The sequence below is a fragment of the Arvicola amphibius genome, chromosome 1 (genome assembly GCF_903992535.2).
Source record: "Arvicola amphibius chromosome 1, mArvAmp1.2, whole genome shotgun sequence".
Classification (NCBI taxonomy): Eukaryota; Metazoa; Chordata; class Mammalia; order Rodentia; family Cricetidae; genus Arvicola; species Arvicola amphibius.
In genome coordinates, this window is record NC_052047.1 from 14,684,600 (window position 1) to 14,693,559 (window position 8,960).

Consider the following 8,960-nt stretch of genomic DNA (forward strand, 5'->3'; position numbering starts at 1 on the left):
CAGTATTTTTTGTCTGTCTATCTGTATGTATGCATGTATATATGTCTGCCTATATATATATATATACATACACACACACACACACACACACACACATATATGTGTGTGTGTATGTATTTTTGTGGTTTAAGAACTTAATACACCCTGCTTCTCATTTGCTCTAAGATGGTTAGTTTTGTCTGGTATTAAGAAAGTCTCTTTCATAACTAATTATAGTGGTTTATATCCTAAGAGATGGGATTTTTAAAACATTTTTTATTGATTCTTTGTGGATTTCACATCATACACTCTGATCTCATTCATCTTCCTGTCCCTTCATATCTGCCCTCTGACATTGCAACCTTCCACCCCTTTCCAAAATAAAATAAAATATAAAAGAAAAGAAAAGAAAAGCAAAACAAGTCTTGGTGTGGAAGCCATAGTGCGACCCAGTGAGCTCCCCAATGTTTGCTTTTGTCCATGCATCTTTATTTGTAAGTGTGCATTGCAATGAGTCATTCGCCTGGTTTGTGGCCTCTGACTTCTACTTCACCCTTGATAGTGGGCCCTCACTGGGTCTCCTCTTGGATATTCTGTTGTTGCCTTGTGTCCTAGAGATCCTGTAGTTTTGAACCTACAGGCCTTCTCCCCTTACATGCTCCAGCAGTTCACCACCAGAGTGAGCTCTCCTGCACTGCCCTGGCCCCTCATTCATCAGACAACAAGGAGCAGGGCCAGTTCTCCTGTTCTCACACTCTAGGGGTTGGCTCACTGGCAACAACACCACCAGGGCCGGCTCTACTGTTTTGCCCATACAAGGTTCAGGGCCAGCTCGCCCTCTCTCATATTGCCAAGGCCAGCTCTCTTGCTGCGGCAGATGGCAAGGGTTGTGGGGGCATCTTTCCCTCACCCAAGCCACCACGTGGCAGATGAAGGAGGCGGGGTCATCTCGCCTGTTCTCATGCTCTCAGGGAAGGCTCTCTTGCACCCCTGCCAACAGGGTCAGTTCTAGTGTGCTGCCCAGGCAAGGTGCAGGGTCCTTTCTCCCATGTGTCGCTGGCTCTCAAACTCTCGTGACACCCGGATCCAGCTCTTCTGCCTGAAGAGATGGGAATTTCAGTGACTGGAAATTGGTTTCCCAACTTGCTGTTATCAATCATGAAAGAAGTTGCTCACTGCTCATGGACTAACTGCCGTCGGCTGTTGTCATTTCCTGAGAGAACACTTTCGCATAGCCGGAGAAAGTTGAAATCCAGGTACTCCTGATCATGAGTCTTGGCATGTGATCCGGAAAGTCTGATCTTTGCATCGGAATCCTGGAAACCGGGCTTGAACTGAGTAGAGAGGAAACTTGTATAATGAGGCTGTGGGCTGGGGTGTGGAAGTGCAGAGCGCACCACACACCAAACTAACTCAGTCCCACTTCCTTCTCGCAGGCTCTCCCCAAGGAAATGCTGCTTCATGGGTTGTAGCTGCTTGTCAGGCTCATGACTCAACAAACTGAAATATTGCCAAGGAAGATTTCATTTCAAAATTCAAGTCTGCTCAGTCACAGCACAGATGTTGCTGAACGTAATTAATTACCTTCAGGAAAGCTCTGTTGTTGTTAGGCAGCGAAGAAGAGCTATAGAGGAGAAACAGCCTGATCCAGCATGCAGAGGTCAACAGGATGGCAACAAAGGGTCGTGCCATTTTCCTCATTCATAACATCGGGTCCATGATCACTTTATGCAGATGAAACATGAAAAAGAATTCTGGAGGACTACTTCTTAGTGGCTAATGACAAACATTTTCTCGTGTGTGTGTGTGTGTGTGTGTGTGTGTGTGTGTGTGCGCGCGCGCGTGTGTAGGTCTAACATTTGGATGCTGTTAGCTTATTTTAGAGCATAGCTTTTAGTGTTCCTTTTAGAAGATACTCACTGCACAGAAATGCTACATTCCCAGAAGTGACTGGGGTTCACTGAAGGAAAAGTACCTTGGGGACAGAGGTGCCTGTCACAGGAGTGATCTACTTCACTTGATTCCATCTCTCACTGGGAAAACCATTCTTGAATCACAGGGTATGGTTGTCAACTCCCTAAAGTAAAGTGCAGTGACGGGGCCTTTAAGCAGACAATGCTAGGAAAAGCAAGCATTTGGTAACCAAGGAGAGAGTCATGATCCCAGGGGTACTGTGGACTTAGTTCTTGGCCAGGGAGCACTTCTTGGCATCTGCTGCTTGCCATTTCTCTGCTCGGGCCAGCTCACTTGTGCCAGAGCTGATTGCTAAATTGTGGAAAATTTCTCAGCCCTTATCAACTGCTGGTAGCAAAAGTTTAGTCAGAGTAGAAGCATTTAAACCACAAAATATGCAAATGGTTCACATCTGTGCTTTTGTTTAATTTCTTAATAATTTTTTGAGAGCTGGCCTGGTGGTGGACTCATGTCCGTAGGTCCTGACAATGCAAGCTCTGGCCTCTACCCCATGGCTTTCTCCTGAAGGCCTTTAGCTCTTTCCTTTATTTTATTCATTAATTTTTTTTCTGACTTTGCCATTGAGGCAACCATCACACACCAAAGATGCTTAGGAGTTTGTTCTCATAAAACGCATGCTGGAAAACATTTTTTCTTTTCTTTTCTTTTTCTTTTTCTTTTTCTTTTTGAGTTTGGAGTTTATTGAGAGGAGGGTATAGGGGAGGGAAGGAAGAGACAGAGACAGAGAGAGGGAGAGAGAGGAAAAAGCCTGCTTGCCTCTTAGAAGAGCAGGGGGAAGAGAGCCAAGTTTTCTTTTCTATTTAAACCAAGGTGCTAAGATCTAGGACAGGAGTTCTCTGCCTGGGGATCACATCCCCTTTGGAGGTTCAACAGTATGATTCTTTCATAGGGGTCACCTAAGACCACAGGGAACTGCAGACAGTAACATTACAATTCATAACAGTAGCAAACATGCCGTTATGAAGTAGCAATGAAAATAATTTTATGGTTTGGGGTCACCAAGGTTGAGAATCACTGCTCTAGGAGGAAATGCTGAAGGACAAGGGATTTCTTCTGGGGGATCATTAATGATATAAACATCTCTTCCTACATGTCTTGGGGCTAGAGAAATGTGACATTCACTTACAAATAATAATTAATGGACACCAACTGAGGATTCTTGGTGGCCAGTTCTTTGAGTCACTCCCAACCACAGAATACACTTTCTTCTGAGCAACAGAGGAAGGTCGTGTGCCCCAGCAACACAGTGAGTATTTGCAGATAGGTTCAAAGATCCTGAGAACAGGAAATATGTGACTTAGAACTGGGTGGAAGGAGAGGATGACAATTCCAATTATCAATCTGTGCATCTGTGCCTGCTGTACCCAAGGGGTGATCTGTCCCAGACTTTGACACACTATACAATGTGGATCGTGTGCACACACTGTTCTGGGCACAAAACCTATTGACAAATTCCCTACTTCATGGAGACTTCTGAGAGCGGTACTGTCTGTCTATGTCAGCGTGGCAATGTTTTGTTTCAGGAAAAGTCTTACAACGAAACAGTGGAACTTCAGGGAAGACCTTTACTGCTGGCTTCAGGAAATTCTTGTAAACTGGTTTATTCTCACCATACAGTTCGCCCTTCTGGCTTAACGCCTCCTGTGGCAAGCAAAAGCCGGACTGCCAGTCTTCCTGTCGAGACTCTCTTTTCTGTTGTCCACCGAACGTAGAGCATCATGTCAGCGCTATGCCCAGTTCCAGTTAGTTCCTGCCTTGACAGACAAGTTTGAGCCTTTTGAGTTCTGCTCCTGTCATCCATCCAGACACAAAGCTCTGTCAAAGTCTTCTCCTTGAGTAAATGTAATAGGTTCAGCTTTTCTTAATTAGACATGTTGTTCGTTGTTATTGTTTTAATTTTGAAGATGACACATTTCAGTGGACAGCAGAATGTAAGAACAAGGGAGACAATACTTCATAACTACTTTTTTTGATATAATTACAACCTCGACTTTCTATACCTTTGTCCTGAAAGAATTGGACTACTGCTTTTTGTACAAACATGAAGCTGTGGTTTGGATCTAGGTGGAATGAGTCTCCCAGAAACTCACGGTGGAAAGTTTAATTCTCCACCCACCCATGTGCTACTGTTGAAAAGAGGTAAGATCTTTTCAGAGGTGGGGACTGGGGGAAGGTTTTAGGTCATTGTGGATTTGCCCTCAAAGGGAGGTTAATATAATTCTCATGGGGCCTGTCTCTTGGCCCCATGTGTCTTGTCTCACCCTGTAAACCCTCTCTTACGTACCTGTCTGCCACGGTGTCATCCTCCATTAGGCAATGAGCCTGGGAGCACCCTTAGGCAGTACAATGAGATTTGGGCTTTTCTTTACTTTTCTTTACTAAGTGTCTAGCCTTGGCCATTTCATTAAGAAACAGAAAGCAGGGTAATATACTTGGTAGACACATGATCCACTTTCAGGGACATTTTGATTTCAGAGTAGTTCATTCTATAGTGGTTTCTTCAGTTTACATCTAACGTTTTCCAGAACTCTAGATACAAAGGGCGCCTGAAGGTAGGCAGGTGAGTCACCAGAACTGGATATAGACCTGTTGTGAGAAGGAGGGAACTTGGCACAAAAGCAGGGCCACTTCCTCCTGTCATATTAAATGTTGCCTTAAGCTCATCTGTTGAAATGTTCTAGGCTCAAGTAATACTGCATTGGCTTGGCACACTGTGTTTTTTTAAAAATGAATTGCTTCCTGGCTCTCTGTACCACTGTGCAGGTGACCCTAGGGCTGGGAATGGATAACGGGCACCTAGAGCCTGCAGATGACTGAAAAGGGTGTCCTCAGGTGGGCTGTGACATCTGCTTTACCAGAAAATGCGAAAATTTCTGTCTTTACTATGATGATTATGAAAACTCTATTTACAATGTGGGAAATTATTAATACTCTCACATTATGTGGGTCTTCAGGGACGTGATAAAGATGCCTTATTCAGCAAAGCTGAGAAGAGAGTGGGAAGTAAAACACACATGGAGTATCTGCTCTGGACAGCTACCCTCATGGCCTTTTCTAGACAATAACTCATTTGACTCTCACACCAGCCTCACAAGGGAGAGCTTTAGTATTGCATGGATGGGGCATCTGTGGTTCTGAGAGGTTGTTCTGTATCGCAGGTGACAGACAGAGGCACTAGTGTGTTCGGCTGACCACTCCCCACTAGACGTTCTCATGGAGTGCCCCAACCCCTGGAACAGTAGTAGGCCATGGGAGTAGGGAGACGGGGTCACAGGAGATGGTTCCAGATCCTTCTTCAGCTCTCATGTCTTATAAAACTACTTCAAAGTTACCTCAATGCGTTTTAACATAAGCTAGACCACAATAGAAATCCCAGTCCTGGTTTAATAGCACTTCAAATAGATCTAAGGTTATAAAAAAGCATAATACTTTAATGTGAAAATATAACAATTTTTGCGGCACTTAAATTATAACTATTATGAATTGAGTCTACATTTTGGCTAACCATGACCTAGAAATGGAAAACAAGGCTCAGCTGTGAGCGAGAACAGCACTGATCCCTGTGTATGAGTGTTCTGCCTTAGAACAAATGATGACTAGGAGACAACATCCATAATATGACCTCCAATGCCTGTTTATATCGGGAATGATTTTATGTATTAGAAAACCGATATTCAAATTTAAAATGGCTGTACAGATTTGGTTACATATTCTTTTTTTATTAAAAATTTCCATATTATTAATTTCTTCTGCTTCATATAAAAGTAATTTAAGGTAATTTTCCATTCAAAAAATAGTAAGAACAACTTATTTAATATTTTATGATATCTACAACTTTTGTTTGAAAAATAGCTATCATAGTAAGTTTGGAAAAATTAAGAATCTTTGTAGTTAAGAGTTCAACATACTAATATAAAAATTATGTATTATAATCAGCCTTCTTCTGTCTTCCAGTTATTATGATCTGTGCTTCCCATGCCAGTTATCAATTCAAATCTGAATTTTCCTAGTGCTGATGTCCATATCCTTGCATAGTAGTTGGTCACACTGGCTAGTAAGAGCTCTCTCTGTATAGATGTGTGATGTGCCCTGTCATGATGGAAATAGGAATCCACAGCTGTGAGAATATTTTCCTTTTATTTCAGACAGCACACTCTTCCAAAGTCTTTCATCTCCTCTTTAGTCTTTATTAGCCTGTAGTTTGTAAGAAATTATTTTATGAAATAATGGTATGAATTTAAATTATTAAGTTATATTTTACTGGTGAAACATTAGCTATGATAAGTAGTTGGGTGTATGAAGCTTGGAGCTTGTTATATTCAGTTTTAACCTGATATGGCCTCAAAGGGCCCAGGCCACTGGAAACAGCACTATGCTGGGCAGCTAGTCCTAGGCTACATAAAAAAGGCTAGCTAAGTATGTATCTTGGATTGAACTATCAAGTAGAGCTCTCCCACCGCTTCTGCTTTAAGTTTCTGCTCGAGTCCCTGCCCCGACTCCTCTCAATAATGGCCTATACCACTTGTAAGGTGAAATAAACCCTTTCCTCCCCTAAGTTGCTTTTGGTCAGTGTTTTATTACAGCATCAGAGAAGACACTAGAGCATAGCTTCCCAAACAGAGCTTTCTGTCTTGTAGGTATATGTTCTACAAACACTGACATTCTGGTGGATTCTATGTAACATGCTCAAATCAAATACAGAAAAACATGCATGGAAACTGAGACTTGAATACATTGATTATATGGAACATAATTTTGTGATTTTTTTTTTTTTTTTTTTTTTGCTTAGGACTGAAGTAGGCTTAACTCTCTTCTGTAACTCTGTACCCTGCTAATGGGAGGAATCTTACCTAGACTGTCTTCTAGCTTTCTCCATTTCAACCCTGTTTCTCCATGGCTATGCCAGGCTGGCATGGATGTCTCAGACACTTCTGACTTCCTGCATCAAGAAACTGAGAAAATATGTATAGTGAAGACACTGGTATTTAGAAAAGGTATTCCTACTAGGATGGCTAATTCAACAGAACCACCCAGAATGTGACTGCCAACCAATAAATATCCCTAAACTTATGCTAAAGTTGACTACATTTAACTTCCCCTTTAGCCAGAGTGAAAAATATTTACAGCTACACCAGCATCGCACAACACCAAGAGAGACAAGAAAGGAAGTGGGAGTGGGAGGGAAACAAAGCAGCTTGAGTAAAATGTAGGACTTCAGCATATTTTATAAAAATCTATGGCACCATTCCCAGGTCCCCTCCCATGGTGTTGGCAAAAGCTTTCATTACAAACTGGTTGAGTCTCTTTGTGGTATATGCACCTATTACTGTCTTGAAGTTCTGATCGCTTGATTGACCATTGTTGCTTAAATAATATAAAAAGGTTCATGTTTACATTAGGTACTGACCCAAGTAACTAGTAACAATGCTTAATGTCAGATGAATCAGAATGATGTCACCTCCGTGACTTTAATAATGCTTCCTTCCGATGGCCTGTGCTACAAGCGATAATTTAATTTTCTTGGCACTATTCTGGAATTTTGATCCAGTCATAGCCAGTTTCATCTGTCCTTTTAATCCATGCCCAACCAGTCTAATGTCTGCTCTGAAAATTTGTATGTTGAGTTTGAATTCACCAAACTTGTGAGCTGAATATTATTCATGCTTTCTTTTGCAGATCCTTGGGGCAAGTTCCTTTGGGAAATATTCTGGCTTATCTTTGTGTAGCTGTGCGCTGTTATCTCTGTTATTCTTTGTCTGTGGAGGCATCCGTGGTGGAAACGCATGGGGAAAGGGGTTTTAAAGGGAGATTCTGAACTCCTCGGGAAATCCCATGTGTGGACAGAGCTTCCTAGCTCTCTCAATTCACTGCTTTGTTCAGGCATTTGTGAGTCATGGGCCCGGCACGCTGAGGTTAGAACTGGGCCAAGAGAAGGAACTCTTGACCGCTGCTGAGCCAGAATGACTATGAAAGATTATTCAGCAAAGTTTTCTTGAATGTTCTCTACAATTTTAGAGGAGTGGGATGCATATTCAACTCGCGTTTCAAAGAGAAAAACACCAGGCAGTCAGGTGAGAACAGGATAGTAGTCTGAGGTGGGCCTCTTAGGCTGTGAAGAACAGACTTTGTTGTCTTTGCCTCTATGGGGGAAACACGGAGAATGGGGGAAAAAAGGAAGTTTTGGAAATTATCCAGGTAGAGAAGCAGCCTAGATTGGATACTGAAGGCTGCACAGGTTATAGCATGCCCAGAAGTGAAGGGTCTATGGCAGTGGCTCAACCTGTGGGTCATGACCACTTGGAGAGTAGAACAACCCTTTCACAGGGGTTGCCTAAGACCATCAGAAAGCACAGGTGTAGAAGGAACGGCGGGGCTGTGTTCCGCCACCCGGCTAGCTTTACCCAAAATAATTACACGGAAACTGTATTTTTTTAAAACACTGCCTGGCCCATAGTTTCAGCCTCTTATTGGCTAATTAACCCATATTTAGTAATCCATGTAGCACCACGAGGTGGTCGCTTACCAGGGGAGATCTTAACCTGCGTCCATCTCGGAGAGGAAAAGCATGGCGACTGCTGTGGTGACTGCCTGAAGCGTCTGCCCGACTAGGCTTTCTTTGTCCCACAATTCTGTTCTGTCTACTCTGCCTACCTAATTTTCTGTCCTCTTAAAGGGTCAAGGCAGTTTCTTTATTAATAATGAAAGTAACACATAGACACTCCTCCATCACACAGGTATTTAAATTATGATTCATAGCAGTAACAAAATTGCAGATATGAAGTAGCAATGAAAATCTTATGGTTGGGGTCATCACAATATGAGGAACTGTATTAAAGAGCTCCAGCATTAGGAAAGTTGAGAACTCCTGGCCTGTACCACATCGAGAGAAGAGTGTGGACAAAGACTCATCAACAAGTTTGCAAGGTTAAAGTTGAAGGATGGAGGATGGTGTCTTAGAGTTTCTATGGCTGTGAAGAGACACCATGGCCACAGCAACCCTTACAAAG

At 42.6% G+C, this 8,960-nt stretch overlaps 1 long non-coding RNA gene across 2 annotated transcripts; it reads left to right on the forward strand.

The window, feature by feature from the left end:
- Positions 1-756: 756 nt before the first annotated feature.
- Positions 757-8,348, forward strand: LOC119801684. 2 transcript variants are annotated; one of them, XR_005283279.1, is made up of 3 exons: positions 757-1,235; positions 1,416-4,092; positions 7,630-8,348. It is a non-coding gene; the product is annotated as an uncharacterized LOC119801684 (long non-coding RNA). The 2 variants fall into 2 exon arrangements; XR_005283278.1 differs by lacking the exon at positions 7,630-8,348 and having other exon boundaries at positions 1,416-5,696.
- Positions 8,349-8,960: the final 612 nt, after the last annotated feature.